Genomic DNA, 19,385 nt, shown 5'->3' with positions numbered 1-19,385 from the left:
TTATTAACCAATTGGGCACTTAATTGCATGATTATCAAGGAGGACCATCATTTATTGGGACTCGCCATAATCAGAGGCTGGTAGCAGCTGTGTTCACTATAAATTGAAGAAGGAAATTGAGGCCGGATGTGGAAACGCCTAATTGTAGGCACCGTTGTAAGCAGGATTTGGGTATACATAAATTGAAGAAGGAAAGAAATAAAAAGAAGGAATAAACTTAGAAGAAAAGGAATTAAAAGGTACCATCACAATTATGCGCCAAATTGACATTGCGAGTGCGGAAGGGACGTATAATAACACAATTGTAAACAAGATTTCGAGTATATTTTAAAGAAGGAAGGAAATTAATAGAAGGATCTTAGACGGAAAAAGTTTCAAAAGGAACAATCATAATTATGGGCCAAATGACACGCTGGTGGGATCTCTATGGTGGAACGGGCGATATAAATAAGGTGTTATATTCAGCGCGTCATCATATCAAGAAAAAAATCAAATGAATACGGGTCAAAACTTTTGCTCACAAGTTCTAATTTTTTATTTCCTTTTGAAAGATGTTACTATTTTTTTAAACTATTCATGCTTCTTTTATGTAGTCCCAAGAAAAGTGTTCATGTATTAAAATAATATTCATATAATTGAAAAATGTTCACAGTTGTTTTAGAAAAAAAATCATGTAGTTCTAAAAAGTGTCCACGTGCTTAAACATATATTATAATTTTAAAACTATTTATGCTCTTAAAAGATCATGTGATTTAAAAAGTGTTTACGTTTGAAAAAACAATGTTGATGCATTTTAGAAAAGAAATACACGATTTAAAAATGAGCCGGCGTATGTGGGATGTTGAATGGACTAGGTGTAGGTCCTAGCTCGGGAAACATGTCGGTCACTATATTAATTTGAAAATTATTAGACATTCACTTGCAATTGGGTGGTTCAGTGACAGGTGTGTGTGTGTGTGTGCATGGTTGCTGAAATCATCATATTGGGATTGATCATGTTTGGACACATTGCGATCAGAAGGACACCATGGCCGTGGTCGGTGAGTGGGAGAAGGAGCATAAGTGACAACATAGGTGAGACACTATGTTGGAATAGATAATGTGGACTGATGGAGGGGTCCCAAGCCATCCTTAATGTGCTAGGAGCATGCGACTTTCTCCCGTTGCAACGCACGGGCATGTTTGCTAGTTTCTTTAAATTTAGTAGACAGCACCATGAAGAAGAATTACCTAGTAAGGATGAAATTATTGGTCTTGCTTCTATTGCCGTACCTCCTAGTGATCCTTTAGAACAATATTTGCTAGACCATGAAAATGACATGTTTATGAATGAAAGAAGGGAAATATATGAAGTATTCTTTAAAAAGGAACATATTTTGAAACACAATTTGCCTGTTGAAATCCTAGGGGATCCTCCTCCACCCAAGGGTGATCCCGTGTTTGAGCTTAAACCGTTACCTGATACTCTTAAATATGCTTATCTTGATGAGAAAAAGATATATCCTGTTATTATTAGTGCTAACCTTTCAGATCATGAGGAAGAGAGATTATTGAAAACTCTGAAGAAGCATCGTGCTGCTATTGGGTATACTCTTGATGATCTTAAGGGCATTAGTCCCACTCTATGTCAACATAAAATTAATTTGGTAGAAGATGCTAAACAAGTTCGTGATCATCAACGACGGCTAAATCCTAAAATGAAAGAAGTGGTAAGAAAGGAAATACTAAAGCTCCTTGAGGCAGGTATAATTTATCCTGTTGCTGATAGTCAGTGGGTAAGTCCTGTCCATTGTGTCCTTAAGAAGGGAGGTATTACTGTCGTTCCTAATGATAAAGATGAATTGATTCCTCAAAGAATTATTACAGGTTATAGGATGGTAATTGATTTCCGCAAATTAAATAAGGCAACTAAAAAGGATCATTACCCCTTACCTTTTATCGATTAAATGCTAGAAAGACTATCCAAACATACACATTTTTGCTTTCTAGATGGTTATTCTGGTTTCTCTCAAATACCTGTGTCATCCAAAGATCAATCAAAGACTACTTTTACTTGCCCTTTTGGTACTTTTGCTTATAGACGTATGCCTTTTGGTCTATGTAATGCACCTACTACCTTTCAAAGATGCATGACGGCTATATTCTCTGACTTTTGTGAAAAGATTTGTGAGGTTTTCATGGATGATTTCTCCGTCTATGGATCTTCTTTTGATGATTGCTTGAGCAACCTTGATCGAATTTTGCAGAGATGTGAAGAAACTAATCTTGTCTTGAATTGGGAAAAGTGCCACTTTATGGTTAATGAAGGTATTGTCTTGGGGCACAATGTTTCTGAAAGAGGTATTGAGGTTGATAAAGCCAAGGTTGATGCTATTGAGAAGATGCCATGTCCCAAGGACATCAAAGGTATAAGAAGTTTCCTTGGTCATGCCAGATTTTATAGGAGGTTCATTAAGGACTTCTCTAAAATTTCTCGGCCTCTGACTAATTTATTACAAAAAGATATACCATTTGTCTTTGATGATGATTGTGTAGAAGCATTTGAAATACTTAAGAAAGCATTGATCTCTGCACCTATTGTTCAGCCACCTAATTGGAATTTACCCTTTGAAATTATGTGTGATGCTAGTGATTATGCTGTAGGTGCTGTTCTAGGGAAAATAGTTGATAAGAAATTAAATGTTATTCAATATGCTAGTAAAACCCTATACAATGCTCAAAGAAATTATGCTACCACTGAAAAAGAATTCTTAGCAGTTGTATTTGCTTGTGATAAGTTCAGACCTTATATTGTTGATTCTAAAGTAACTATTCACACTGATCATGCTGCTATTAAATATCTCATGGAAAATAAAGATGCTAAACCTAGACTTATTAGATGGGTTCTCTTGCTACAAGAATTTGACTTACATATTGTTGATAGAAAGGGAGCTGAGAACCCTATTGCAGACAACTTGTCTAGGTTAGAAAATTTGCTTGATGACCCACTTCCTATTGATGATAGCTTTCCTGATGAGCAATTAAATGTCATAAATGCTTCTCATACTGCTCCATGGTATGCTGATTATGCTAATTACATTGTTGCTAAGTTTATACCACCTAGTTTCACATACCAGCAAAAGAAAAAGTTCTTCTATGATTTGAGGCATTAATTTTGGGATGACCCACATCTTTATAAAGGAGTAGATGGTGTTATTAGACGTTGTGTACCTGAGCATGAATAGGAACAGATCCTACACAAGTGTCACTCCGAAGCTTATGGAGGACACCATGCTGGAGATAGAACTGCACATAAGGTATTGCAATCTGGTTTTTATTGGCCTACTCTCTTCAAGGATGCCCGTAAGTTTGTCTTATCTTGTGATGAATGTCAAAGAATTGGTAATATTAGTAGATGTCAAGAAATGCCTATGAACTATTCACTCGTTATTGAACCATTTGATGTTTGGGGCTTTGACTATATGGGAACTTTTCCTTCCTCTAATGGATATACACATATTTTAGTTGCTGTTGATTACGTTAATAAGTGGGTAGAAGCTATTCCAACTAGTAGTGCTGATCATAACACTTCTATTAAAATGCTTAAAGAAGTTATTTTTCCAAGATTTGGAGTCCCTAGATATTTAATGACTGATGGTGGTTCACATTTTATTCATGGTGCTTTCCGTAAAATGCTTGCTAAATATGATGTTAATCATAGAATTGCATCTCCTTATCACCCAATGTCTAGTGGTCAAGTAGAATTGAGTAATAGAGAGCTCAAATTAATTTTGCAAAAGACTGTTAATAGATCTAGAAAGAATTGGTCCAAGAAACTTGATGATGCATTATGGGCCTATAGAACTGCATATAAAAATCCTATGGGCATGTCTCCGTATAAAATGGTTTATGGAAAAGCATGTCACTTACCTCTCGAACTAGAACACAAGGCATATTGGGCTATTAAAGAGCTCAATTATGATTTCAAACTTGTCGGTGAGAAGAGGTTATTTGATATTAGCTCACTTGATGAATGGAGAACCCAAGCCTATGAAAATGCCAAGTTGTTTAAAGAAAAAGTTAAAAGATGGCATGCCAAAAGAATACAAAAGCATGAGTTTAAAGTAGGTGATTATGTATTGCTATACAACTCTCGTTTAAGATTTTTTGCAGGAAAACTTCTCTCCAAATGGGAAGGTCCTTATGTTATCGAGGAGGTCTATCGTTCCGGTGCCATAAAACTCAACAACTTTGAAGGCACAAATCTGAAGGTGGTGAACGGTCAAAGAATCAAACATTATATCTCAGGTAATCCCATAAATGTTGAAACCGTAACCCCGGAGGAATACATAAGGGACACTTTCCGGAACGTTTCAGACTCCGAAAAGGAATAGGTATGTGGTACGGTAAGTAAACCGACTCCAAAATAGTTTTTAAGGCAATATTTCTCCGTTTTGGAATATTTAGAAAAATAGAAAAATAAGACGCAGTTCGGGAAGGACACGAGGGCTGCACGAGGGTGGAGGGCACGCCCTACCCCCTTGGGCGCGCCCCCCTACCTCGTGGGCACCTCGTGCGTTTTCCGGACTCCGTTTTCATACACGACACGTATTTTGGCCGGTAAAAATTCATTATATAATCTCCCGGAGGTTTTGACTCCCGTATCACGCAAAAATCTCCTATTTTTGTTTCGAGCTGTTCTTCTGACAGATCTAGGTCATCATGTCGTCTTCAAGTGCCCCAAAGGACCAGTTCTTCGAGAAGGTCATCAACCCCTACCTCGCAGAAGTGATGCAACACCCTCAAACCATTGAGATGCGTGAGGGGTTGTTGCACATCCGCGATGCTGAGGGACCAAGGAAGACCGGAAGCACGGAGGCAAGGCTCGAGGCATTGGAGCAAGAAGTTTTCAAGTGTCAGGAGATGGTGGAGCGTGGACTCAATTCCAATCACATTATGATCACGGAGTTCACCAACAACCACAAGCTGGACGTCAAGGACATTGGGGAGGCCATCTTCAAGCTTCATGAGAAAAACGAGCACCTCCAAGCCCAGATCTATGACCTACAAAATCAAAACTGTGAGTATGAATATAGATTCAAGAGGATGAGTTTGGCTGCAGATTTGAGGTTTTAGGAGACTCGATCATCCTTCTATGATGGTGAGCCTATGCCTTGGAAGAAGGACGACAAGCCTACGCCATCAACAAAACCATCACCTTCTCCACCAACAAAGAAGAATTGAGTATCTGGTATGGGAACTCCCCTTGGCAACTGCCAATCTTGGGGGAGTGCCCTGGTATCGTATCACCATTACTTTTACCTTTACCGTTTTTCTTAGTTCGATCCTTTTGATAATATCTTGATCTAGTAGAATAAAAGTCCTTTATGATCTAGTTGTGAGTTTTGCTTTATAATTCTTCTATGTAATCGAGTCCGTAAGCTATATATATATAATAAAGATTAGTGTTGAGTCAAGGGCTTGATTATTTTTCCATGATCCTAAGGGAATAAAATAAAATAGAAATAAATAAAAAGAAACAAAGAGATCATGTGAGTCTTATGGAGAGTAATGAGCTCACATAGAAAAAAGTATGATGAATAAAAGTTGTTGAGAGTTGAGAAGCATAGTTTTTGGTCATCGTTGCAATTAATAGGAAGTAATAAAGAAAGAGAGGTCTTCACATATAAATATACTATCTTGGACATCTTTTATGATTGTGAGCACTCATTAAAATATGACATGCTAAAGAGTTGATGTTGGACAAGGAATACAACGTAATGGGTTGTGTTTTCTTACATCTGAGATAAATTATATTATCATGGATCATACAACATGGTTGAGCTTTCCTTTCCCCCTCGTGCTAGCCGAATTCATCACACCAAGTAGAGATACTACTTCTGCTTCCAAATACCCTTAAACCAGTTTTATCATGAGAGTCCACTATACCTACCTATGGATTGAGTAAGATCCTCTAAGTAAGTTGTCATCGGTGCAAGCAATAAAAATTGCTCTCTAAATATGTATGACTTATTAGTGTGGGAGAAAATAAGCTTTATACAATCGTGTGATATGGAAGAAATAAAAGCGACAGACTGCATAATAAAGCTCCATATCACAAGTGGCAATATAAAGTGACGTTCTTTCGTATTAAGATTTTGTGCACCCAACCATTAAAGCGCATGACAACCTCTGATTCCCTCTGCGAAGGGCCTATCTTCTACTTTTATCTTGTACCTTGCATAAGAGTCATGGTGATCTTCACCCTTCCTTTTTACATTTTATCCTTTGGCAAGCATAGTATGTTGGAAAGATCCTGGTATATATGGCTAATTGGATGTGAGTTTTCATGAACTATTATTGTTGACATTACCCTTGAGGTAAAACGTTGGGAGGCAAAACTATAAGCCCCTATCTTTCTCTGTGTCCGATTAAAACTCCATACCCATAAGTATTCCGTGAGTGTCAGCAATTGTGAAAGACTATATGATAGTTGAGTATGTGGACTTGCTGAAAAGCTCTTATACATTGACTCTTTCCTATGTTATGATAAATTGCAATTCCTCCAATGACTGAGATTATAGTTTGTTAGTTTTCAATGAAGTTTACGATTCATACTTGAAATTGTGATTGAATTATTACTATAGCATAAGAAATAATATGACAAGAATTATGTAAGTTGCTGTTCTAAGAATGATCATGATGCCCTCATGTCCGTATTTTATTTTTATCGACACCTCTATCTCTAAACATGTGGACATATTTTTTGATTTCGGCTTTTCGCTTGAGGACAAGCGAGGTCTAAGCTTGGGGGAGTTGATACGTCCATTTTGCATCATGCTTTTATATCGATATTTATTGCATTATGGGCTGCTATTACACATTATGTCACAATACTTATGCCTATTCTCTCTTATTTTACAAGGTTTACACGAAGAGGGAGAATACCGACAGCTGGGATTCTGGGCTGGAAAAGGAGAAAATATTAGAGACCTATTCTGCACAGCTCCAAAAGTCCTGAAACTTCATGGAAGACGTTTTCAGAATATATAAAAAATACTCAGCGGAAGAGATTCACCAGGGGGGCCACACCCTGCCCACGAGGGTGGGGGCGTGCCCCTACCTCGTGGGCCCCCTGGTGGCCCTTCAGTGGCCATCTTCTGCTATATGAAGTCTTTCGATGGAAAAAAAAATAAGAAGCCATCTTCTCGGACGAAACTCCGCTGCCACGAGGTGGAACATTGGTGGAACCAATCTAGGGATCTAGCGGAGCTGTTCTGTCGGGGAAACTCCTCTCCGGGAGGGGGAAATCATCGCCATCGTCATCACCAATGCTCCTCTCATCGGGAGAGGGCAATCTCCATCAACATATTCATCAGCACCATCTCCTTTCAAAACCCTAGTTCATCTCTTGTATCCAATTCTTGTCTCCAAGTCCGGGATTGGTGCTAGTAGGTTGCTAGTTGTGTTAATTACTCCTTGTAGTTGATGCTAGTTGGTTTATTTGGTGGAAGATCATATGTTCAGATCCTATATGCATATTAATACCCCTCTGATTATGAACATGTTTATGCTTTGTGAGTAGTTACGTTTGTTCCTGAGGACATGGGAGAAGTCTTGCTATTAGTAGTCATGTGAATTTGGTATTCGTTCGATATTTTGATGAGATGTATGTTGTCTCTCCTCTAGTGGTGTTATGTGAACGTCGACTACATGACACTTCACCATTATTTGGGCCTAGAGGAAGGCATTGGGAAGTAATAAGTAGACGATGGGTTGCTAGAGTGACAAAAGCTTAAACCCTAGTTTATGCGTTGCTTCGTAAGGGGCTGATTTGGATCCATATGTTTCATGCTATGGTTAGGTTTACCTTAATACTTATGTTGTAGTTACGGATGCTTGAAATAGAGGTTAATCATAAGTGGGATGCTTGTCCAAGTAAGGAAAGTACCCAAGCACCGGTCCACCCACATACCAAATTATCAAAGTACCGAACGCGAATCATATGAGCGTGATGAAAACTAGCTTGATGATATTCCCATGTGTCCTCGGGAGCGCTTTTCTCTATATAAGAGTTTGTCCAGGCTTGTCCTTTGCTACAAAAAGGATTGGGCCACCTTGGTGCACCTTATTTACTTTTGTTACTTGTTGCTCGTTACAAATTATCCTATCACAAAACTATCTGTTACCACGTGTTTCAGTACTTGCAGAGAATACCTTGCTGGAAACCGCTTATCATTTCCTTCTGCTCCTCATTGGGTTCGACCCTCTTACTTATCGAAAGGACTACGATAGATCCCCTATACTTGTGGGTCATCAATGTCCTAATTAACATAGCCGACTTGACCTAGATGGCAGCCGAGTAGTCTTCGTGCATGTGCCCCCAATGATGAGCCCAACTCAGTTGTCGCTGTTTAACCCTCGCAGTGATCCGAAGCACATGACACCTAATTTTGCGAGATGACAAGAAACCTTTTTTTAGATTTCTCACCAGAACTACATCCCTATACAACACAGCCTGCACGATATGTAGACGATAGCCAATCTAGGCGTGTCTGCTGGAGTCTGGTCACATGCATGGATGAACTGATCTTCCGTGTCTTGCAGGGATCGTCCAGGTACCAAGGTGGAGTATGTGCTTCAATTAACTCAGCCGACTTGCAGGGCCGGGGAGTGTTCCTATGGTCGATTCTCAATTGTGGTCCCACATGTGTGTGCAAAGGCAATATGACGCGCGTTCCATTCGGAGAGCGGCGTTCCAGACGGGCGTGCTGTATACTCTGTACATGTGTACCGCCATTTTCTTGAGGCTTTGCTCCGTGGCGCAATCCATGGATACAAACTTAGTATACTATACTATTTAAAAGTCAAGGGCGGGGCTTTTCCCGCGCGGTAGGCGGGGCAGTTCCGCCTAGTCGGTTCGACAGAGATGCGAGAAGATGAGGGAGTAGGCTGCTGCAAACGTAGGGCTGTGTGATTTGACAGTGAGTTACTGCTGGACATGTGGGGCCCGGTGATTTTACTTGCCATTATCATTTTAACTGCGGTGCTACGACCGACTTGAGTCTCCCGATTCCTGACCACCTCCATACAGGTGCCTCTCCCGATGCTCCACCATGTTGAGGCTGGCTCTTGCTTGAGAGCCCACTCCTCCACTTTTTCCTTGCCTCTTTCCCCCACATATGCAAAAATGCCATGTAAGCGGGCTTATAGCCCACTATTGTACTTGATCCTACAAGTGCTAAGCCTGCCACATAGGCATAAAGTCTGATGTGGCAAGTTAATTAAGAATAGAGAGACTAGTTTGGTGACCCCAGGAAGAAACGGTGTTAAGCGCGTGTACCTAGATGAAGCAAACTTAGCAATAAAAAACTAAGCACCTATGCATTGGGGACTTGAGTTGCTAAGCCATTTAATGCCCATAGCACCTCATCTAAGTACCATTTCATTAGAAGAGGTCACTCCTTGGCAAATGCAATAAATACCACGAATAAAGAGATAGAGAGAAGTAAACAAAAAAAATACTCTTATAGCCAACCTTATAGCTAACCTTGTTGTATGAGTGACTAAGTGATGACTATGTATGACATGCCAACATGAGATAGCCTAACGCATCGTGTTAAATCTCCAAGGGCGCGACCGCGCGAGCGAGGCGACGATCGTGGTAGGCGCGACCATGATACAGGCTGCTGGCATCCTTTGGATCTGAGATCGAACGGTCGCATGCTAAGTTGCTAAAAATTTGTAGAATAACCCTCCAGGATAGGATATTCACCCATAGGTCTAGAATCACGCCATGCAACCGTTCGATCTTAGATCCAAGGGCTCTCGGAAGCCCGTATCATGGGAGAATGGAAAGCTTTGTATCACCTGTAATTTTCCCGATGCTTGACATGACATCGAAAGCCATTTAATTGGGCGTCGAGTAGACATGACATCTAATTGGCCCCCCATAGTACTATGCATGAATCCATTTATCCACCAGACAAGCCACTACCCTGCCATTCGCACGCGCCCCCCCACTCAACATTTTTACAATCGATAAACCGCTCCTAGTCATCCCCGTCCTTTCACATTATGGCAGTTCCACTAATCCTAACCCTCCTCCCAAATCCATGGCGTCCCAAATCTCCATGATCGGCAGTGTGTACAAGGTTAGAACCATCACCGATGATGAGTTCGACGTCATCTACACCCGTTCTTCCGCAACGGTGAAAGAATGCCTTGCTCGCTTCAAACGGATGTTCGAAAACTCAAATGATGAGTGGGTCGCTGGGCTAGATGTTGAGTACACCACAGTCCTGGGAAGCGAGAAGAAACTAAAGGAGGCAGAGAAGAAGAAGCCCACCGTGATCCAGGTTTGCGTGCATGACTTATGCTTGGTCTACCACATATGCAATGCCGACATTGAGTGCGAGGAATTTAAGAAGTTCCTCAAGGGCGGCCGGGTCAAATTCGTTACTGTATACTTTAGGAACGACAAGGAAATCCTGGGTCGGATAGGCCTCGTTGTAGGCGACCCCTTCGACCTCCAGAAGGAAGGGCTGGTTCCCTCCCTTGATTAGCCTTCAATGCTGACCCTGGCAGGAGCCATGGTTCATCCTTCGTATGGTAAACTACAGAAACCTCCGTACATGTTTCATCGTCATGCATGTCAGTGGAATGTACTAGATATGGACCACATCCACTACGCTGCAATGGATGGCTACCTTTGTTTCAATATTTATAAGGGTTGGATGAAGAGCAAGAGCCAAGTGTGTGGTCCAAGCAAAGAAGTATCGCCCAAGAGGAAGAGGGGCAAGGACGAAGTCGAGGACGTGGAAGAGGACTCCGAGTAAGGTGGCAGTGTCGTTGCCCATGGTGGTTCTAATGCAGTGTCTACCGGATTAGTTGCTTAGTTTAATTTCTGGTGTGCTTAGTTTTATTTGAGGGGTGTGTTGTGCTAAGCCCCAAGCAGAACTATGTTATGTTTCTTCTCGTTATATTTCGCACATTTCATCTTTTAGTTGGTATAGTACTACCACTCTTTTCTTGACAATATATACGTACAATATATATGGACAACATCATATAGCCAGCAGTTTAGTTGTCAAAGAATTTCAGGGTGCTTAGTTTTGTCAAAGAATTCCAGGGTGCTTAGTTTTATTTGAGGGGTGTGTTGTGCTGGACACCATTAACTTATCATTGTGAGAACCAGCTTATTTTTGTCATGTAACATGGTCAACGGGGTTTGACGTGAAAATAACAATGTCTAATGGCATTTCTGTGCAAACATCTAACTTAACGATGGCATTTTTTAGATATCTAATTGCATTTTTGAGCAGGCATCTCACGGATCGATGTCATTTTTGAGTAGTTGTAACTTCTAATGGCAAAAATGAGTAGTGATACTAGTGGCATAAATAATAAGAACCCAAGAATTAAATAGGGGTAATTTTGCCGTCCGATTTGCGAAGGCGCACACATTAACAATCAACAAAGTCATTTTGGAACAAGTGCTATCATGTTACAATCGGAAACACAAGAATTATTGAAACCATGGGCGTTCTATTTACCATTTATGTGCCGCCACGCATCCCCTTTTTTTATTAGCTAGGAGGCGCCGTGCAGGGTAGCTATTTGAGTACAAGAGGCATGCGATCAAACCCCTGCGCATGCTTATCGGGAGGAGAGCCCTTTGACCTCCATCTGCCTTCCACCTCTCTCCCAAGGTACCATTAATGGCGCCCAAGCTTCTGTTTAACGGCGTGGCAATGTCTCACTCGACTGAAATTTAAGAGAGAAAAAAGAAAATCAGAAAAGAACATTTTGCACGGATCTTGGTGTAAGATCCGACAGACCTATATAGCATCTACTGCGACTTATAGCAAGACTGATGAATATATATAAGGACAATGGGAGTAGATAATAATTGTCTTACATAATTAGGAAGATAATTAAAAAAGCCACATGCGGCTACGCCCGAAATACACAAGGGCAAAAGAAGAAGGAAGACACATACAATGATCTGGCTCGATGATCTCTACTTTCTTTATGCGCTGCAGGTCGCGGAAACTAGTTCTCGCAGCGGGCGATGATCTCTTTCATCAGTTTCATGTCCTTAATACGCTGCTTGGCAGCATCAATGGATTCCTCCACTAGCCTGTTGCGCTCGATGCGGAGCATGGCATTCTCATCCATAAGTTTCTTGATGATGACGTCCGTCCTCTGCAACACGACAGCAGTCTCCTCCTCCTGCTTTGCCCTTCTGGCGACCTTCGCCCTCAGCAGGTCGCGCTCGCCCTGGAGCTTCGCATTGCCCTCCCCGAGTTGTCGGATGACACTGGCAGCCTCGTCCTGCATCCTCGCCCAGTCGGAGATCTGATCCATCTGGCTATGGGCGATCGCATGCATGCGCCTGTAAGAGTCCTTGCCTGCCCACGAGAAATTTTCCCAGGCCACCGCGGCGCGGCGGGACCTCTCTGCTGCTTCAGCTACGCAGCGGGACATCTCTGCTGCTTCCGTGGCGTGGCCGGACCAGTCTGCTACATCGACGGCGCGGCGGTACCTCCGTGTTGCTTCGGCGGTGCGACGGAACCTCTGTGCTGCTACTGCTGCGCGGCTGGACATGTTGGCTGCTTTCACGGCGAGGCGGGACATCTCTCATGCTTCCTCTTCCATGCTCACCTCTCCCTAGTGGAAATCTCTCGACCCAGAACTCACGCTGGCTATGGCTTGATTGTTTCTTGTGGATGATGAGTTGAGGAGGATTGTGCAGTCATTTTCGGTTAGGTAGTTCCCCTTTTTATAACCTAAGTACTAGCACTAGTACTAAAACCTGCATAGTGGGAACACGTTTAGGTTTGGTACGTACTAGTAGGTGTGAGCAGGCTTGCACTTAATTGTAGCACTAGTACTTTCGAATGTGATGGGAACAAGGTAAAGATTAATTGATGGTTTTTGGTTTCGAGGCCCGAAACGGCTCCCTATGAGTTTAGTGGAACATAAATTTCAAGTAGACTGCACTGCTCAGATGCGTAAATATTATGTTACTGTCAAAAATTGGCACAAAATACGAAGGAGACCAATGGAAGTACTACTAGCAACCCATGATTTAACTACTCGCATGCCCGCAGTGGAGTAGTAATGTCTTTCTTCTGCCCTCACGTCCACTCAATTTGCATGCGCTATATTACTTGACCATCAATGAAGTGAAGGACTTTACACGCGTCAAATTATCACATGTGGTGGATCTTGGTACAAAATTGCGTCCACCTGTGTACCCGCGTGTGCGTGCGAGCGAATGAGTGCGTGCGTGGCATGCGTGCACATATTCGCTTCGTGCATGTACCACCAGTGCGGCTCAGGGAGGACGAGTACATTGTTCTGGAACCAGCAGCACGTCACTGTGATCAATCCACACAAGGATGTCACGACAACACCTCCACATGTTCCACGTGCCCACGTGGCTTCATGAACTGTAAGAGAGACACTGTGTAGCGTGCCATTGTGTTTTGCACACGCTCAGAGTACTAGTAAGGTACACATGCATTGCACGTGTCAGATTTGGCAACCAAATTACGAATAAATACCACACTGTAGCATGTAAGCTCTGAGTCATATATGCCTGATGTAGACCTTCGTTTAATTCTTATAGTTCATCTCATTCAAAATCAATTAGTTTTTATAAAAAACCTAGGGCCTCTTTGATTCGTAGGATTTCCAAAACGCGGGAATAGGAAGAACATGGGATTAGAGTGGAATGTCGTCTTGAATCCTACAGGATGCTATGAGTGTTTGATTGTGCATAAAAAAACGCAGAATTCTTCCAAAGAGGTTTGAGTGGATTGGATGTTTCCTATGAAATCTAGTGCAAATGAATCATATGAAAAAATTCCTATGGTTTACAATCCTACGAATCGAACAACCAAGATAGGAAAAATTCCTAAGGATTAGAATCCTCCAAAATTCCTTCGAGAATCCTTTGAATCAAAGAAGCCCTTAATCTATTTTATGATTCATGGAATTGTGCGTTGTAAAGCATAAAGTACAAACAAAGAATGGCAATTCAACTAGAAAAAAAGTTTGGGCAGTTATGATACGGAAGATTCTAGAACAAAGGAGAACCATTGTTGTTTTGAGATTTGTGCATTATACTTAAGTTCAACCATGGAGTCTTCTAGATTGTACATGTGGCAAAATCCGGTGGGGGGCTAGAAGATGGTGCGAGGGCGAGGGGCCGAGTGGAGGGAGACTATGAAGGAGTGCACAACTGCGAGATCAATATTTAGAGAGAGGCGGCGAGAACGTGCACTATTGCGCGCAGTGGCGGAGCCATGAAAAATGTCCCATGAGCTAGGGGCCAAGCATTGCTAATCCTTTACGAGGAGGGCCAATTCATCAACTTAAACCATTTTTACCAGCAATTGTCTAATTATCACATTCATATTAGCTTCGATATATAGTGCTGTTAGGGGGGGAGGGCCCTTGCTACCCCCTATCTTGGCCATTGTGTGCGCGTCTGAGAGATGAAGCAGAAGGCATGGATGATGAGAGGGGGGCATCGGATATATAATTAATGTGGGTGTATTAGCTATATATGTAATCCTATATAGAGAGGTATAGATTGATTGATGTGGACGTGGGAAAGAGGGTGAGACCTCACTAGATATATAGATTGATCGGTTTATGTGGAAAACTATGAAAGACCAAGCTATACACACACATAGAGGAACATCGATCGTTGTGCATGCACGTCAGAGATAAAGAATGCCCGATATGATGGAGAGGGGGATGTGTGTGTGTGTGCCTTCATGGGAGACCGACCTGAAGAAAAAGATTGCATGTGTGCGATGGATAATGCCGACTGGTAGTGTGTGTGCATGCATGCACGAGAGAAAGTTAGTGGTACAATTATAAAGAGAAGACCAATGTGTGGGTGTAAAATACTAGGTGAGGTCATAATCAATGTAAAGTTGAATTCAAATATTTGAATAAGAGATCATGATGTTTGAAACCCATGCATGCATGAATATAACGGAGATCTGCGCGGTGTGGTTTGGAAACAAGCATGTTGCAATGTATACACATTGAACAAGGTCAGATTGGTTTGAATTTGAGATACCAACGACAGACATCGTTTGGCCACATTGCATCCGTGCATGGACAAACTATTCTAATTGGAGATGATGGGTGGCTTTCGCATCACATATCTATATCTATACCCCTATATATTATATATTATATTTTTATATAGTGTGCAGATAACTTTAACTTTGAAAGATGGTCGTTGGATGAGGCCAATCCGATGGTGCAGAGCTGGCAAATTTGAGCACTACTGGCCGTTGGATATCATCTAGATTCCACCAGATTTTGCCACATGTACAATCTAGAAGTCTCTATGGTTGAACTTAAGCATAATGCACAAACCTCAAAACACAAGCACTTCATCTTTGTTCTAGAATCTTCTGTATCATAATTTCCCAAATGTTTTTCTACATGATTTGTTTTTTACTTTATGCCTTACAACGCAATTCCATGAATCTTAAAATAGATTAGCTTTCTTGTAAAAACTAGATGATTTTGAATGAAATGAACTATAAGAATTAAACGAACATCTACATCATGCATATATGACTCAAAGCTTACATTCTATAATGTGGTATTTATTCATAATTTGGTTGCCAAATCTCATGCGTGCAATGCACGCGTACCTTACTAGTCTAAATGGTGTCTGTGTGTGTGTTGTGCGTGTTAAATACATTGTACGTAGTATATAATACTAGTCTAAATTGTCTTTTTTGGGGGTACACATTAAGCTTGTTCTCCCGAAATTTCAAGCTGTGCCTTGTTATGCCTAAATTTCAAGCTAGCGTCTCTGTCTATAGTGCTGCGAAACTCCCACCTCTTCAACCCACGCCTTGTTAGCCTGAAATATTTAAGATATATCTTTGTTTCGCTGTGCTCCGACAACTCCCTCCATCTCAACCCGTGCCTTGCTATTCCAAAATTACAACGCACGCGAAAACTCCCACCTCCTGTGAAATCCTGACACGCAAAATGCCCGTGATACCCCTGAACCGAAAGAACCGCCTCAAATCGGTGGGGGTACTTTCGTAACTTACCCCACATTTCGGACAAGCGCGTCCCTAAGCCATGGTTCCCCACTCCCATCCCATCCGCCCACCCATTCGTACACCGAGGCAGGGAAAACCCGCGAAGCCCCACACCCTCCTCCGTCCGCCACCCAGCCGGAGCCTCTTCCCCGACGATGTCGTCCACAACAACACCTGGACGTCCCTCATCCACCGTACCTCCATCGTCGATCTGGTCGTCCCACCGGTTCAGCCTCCCCGTCCTCCACCTCCAAGGAGCTGTCACGATGTTCCCCTCGTCTTTCACGCCACCTCCATTCCCACACTGCCATCTTCACGTGCACCACCAGAAGAGCATCATCATCACCGTTTCCTTGGATGAAGCTGCGGCCTAATCGGCGCCACCAAAGAGGTTGTACACTAATTGCTGCATTTTCTTCTTGATTCGATCTCACGGTGCTGCCGGCGCTTGGTCCCGAGTCGGCACGGCGCGGCTCCATCCACGCCGGCGTCGCTGGCCACTTCCTCCATGGCGTCGCTCGCTCGGCGGCGGCGTCCACATCAGTAGGAGCTGCTGCTGCTTTAGCTCTCGCTCGCGATGCTACTGTGCTCTTGCTCTCGGTCCCCTGCCTGGTCTGCTCTTGCTCGCGTTGCTGCTCTCGCTCTTGCTCTTGTTTGCGCTGCTGCTCTCGCTCTTGCTCTTGCTTGCGATGCTGCTCCGTTTTAGCTACACAGTCGACTGAATCGACTTTTGGGTCAGTCGATTTTCAGGGGGTGGGGGGGGGGGGCTCGCCGGAGTTAAGGAAGAACCAGCCACAACAGGGAGGAGGGCTCGCCGGAGAGGTACCCCACTACCTATCTTAGGGTTCAGGGTGGGGCGGTGGTCGCCTGCGGTGGTGGGGCGGTGGTGTGGGGATCGCCAGAGAAAAAGCTCGGCACGGGGGGGGGGGGGGAGCTAGCGGGATGGCCGGGGCGGCTGCGGACCGGTGCTAGGGAGTGTTTTCTGGGCGGGCGAGGTGGCGCATCGCCGGCCGCGGGTGGCGGGGGCGGCTGTTTGGCCGGTGGTGGCTGGCGGCTCAGGGGGGTGGAGGTTGAAGATGAACTGTAGGCCCTTGATTTCGTATCCAATAGCTGCAAAATTGACTGACCAGAGATGAAAAAGTCAGTCGACTAACTTGTAGCCTCACCTCTAGTGCGTTCAGCTCGACAGTAAAATTCAGTTTCGATAGCAAAATTCAGTTTTGACGGTTAAGTTCAGTTTCGACTGTTAAGTTCAGAGATGAGCGGCTGATGTATACATCTAGCACTTTGTGATTATGTATTTTACGTCATCTATTGGAGATGCTATTAGAATTCCACTCAGGTTAACGTTGTCTCTCTTGTCCTGCTTCAGCCTCGGCGTCGTACAACTCACCGGAGCTGCTCCAACGATGAAACCCTCCATCACAGCGGAGCTGTACATTGGGCTCCATCTCCAGATGCCTATCTTCTTCCCCTCCTCCGATAGCCAAGTCAGCCGGAGCATCCTCACCGGCCAACCCAATCACGCTTGGATCGACATGGCTTCGCCAAAGAGGTTGTACACTTCTTGTGGTTTGACTTAATCTCGACATGCTTCTTTGCATCCTGTGATCTTCCAATTCTTGTGAACCAAACAGCCAGATTGGCAGAAATCATGTGTTTTAAAATTCTCTGTTTTGCACGTGCATTCCTATCCTATTCCTGTCTATTTCCTATTCCTGCATTGTTAGAATCCTCAAATTCAAACAAGCCCTGACACAATTACTTGTGTTACAGATATGTGTCAAAGAAAACCTTGTGTGGTTTGTCCTGCTCCTACGGTGTTGTGTTCCACCCCAGCTCAGCTGCTCCAACGATGGAAGGGTTCACCACATCAGGGATCTGCTCTCCAGACTGTCTTTCGCCGCCTCAGATCTTCTACCCCACCGCCGACAGCCACGACAACTTCATTACCATCATCAGCTGAGCAGATGACCTTGAGGACTGCACGGGTCCGCAAGAGAGGCCGCACTCTTCCGTTTCTGCTTACGTTATGCATCGCTTAATATGATGACATGCTACTTTATCGTCGTGTTCACCTATTAGACTCCGACTCAGGTCCAAACTTATGCTAAAACTTGAGTTTTTAAATGGTTGTGGGGTACATATTGGGGCAGCAATCAGTACTAACTGTCTACTATCTGGTTAATCTCGGGTGTCTACTATGAGTTTCATGTTGGGTGCAAACAAACATTAAAGGAGCCATTATCTGTATTTTTAACTAAAACTATTATCTGCCTGCTATCATTTGTTTTGGGTCTATCCACAGTTTGCTACCATCACTCTGGATTTGTGCATGCACTCCTTAAATAATCTCACTATGTTTTATTCCTATGCATGCCAGTTATTGTACACAATGGAACTGAACATGTAGAGCAAAAGAGACGAGCCTTGCGTGGCAATAAAATTTCATGCAGACGTCGCTCCATGGTGGGCGCAAAGGCAGCCCCCTCCACCCATTTCGGATCGTAATCAAGAGGAAGATAACTGTTCTGAGGGGGATTCAGAAGCAGAAGACCACTCCTATTTACCCCATGAGGTCTTCGCTCTAACTTGGCATGCTGATGTTGGTAATATCATGCATATGGTGCCTTGCATTGCTTACTGTATACATCAAAGATGTCATCTACTTTGTTTAGACATGCTTTGTGTCAATGCCATCTATTTAGTTTCTTTATCGTATATGTGAATCATGCAATGCCATCATGTTTAGCCAGGCATCATATATGTGAATTTTGCAATGCCACCCTGGTTAGCCATTCATCTTATATGTGACTTATATCATGACAACATTTTTTTATTACGTGTTAAATTTGTCAACAATTTTAGTACAATCAATTACTCTTCCTGTGCATCAGCCATTCAACACGGTCATGGAAAAATCTGGAGTGGAAACAAGGTCTTAAGAGCAGACAATGCTATCTGACGAAGTGCATGTCTTGCTGGTTACAGATAGCTCCTCAGAGGAGGATTCAGAGACAGATGACCAGTCCTATTTCCCCCCGAGGTGCATGCTCTAACTTGGCAGGGTTATGCTGCTCATATCGTGCGTATGGTATCTTGCATTGCTATGTCATTTGCTTAGTTTAGACATGCTTTGTGTGAATGCCACATGTTAAGTGTCTAATTACCATATATGTGAATTATGCAATGCCATCTTGTTGCAAGACATTTTATATGTGAATTATGCAATGCTATCTTGTTGCAAGGCATTATATATGTGAATTATGCAATGCCATGCCATTTAGCCAAGCGTCATATATGTGAATTATA

This window comes from Triticum urartu, chromosome 7A (genome assembly GCF_056163025.1).
Source record: "Triticum urartu cultivar PI428250 chromosome 7A, HENAU_Tu73, whole genome shotgun sequence".
Taxonomy (NCBI): domain Eukaryota; kingdom Viridiplantae; phylum Streptophyta; class Magnoliopsida; order Poales; family Poaceae; genus Triticum; species Triticum urartu.
This window is presented reverse-complemented; position numbering follows the sequence as displayed.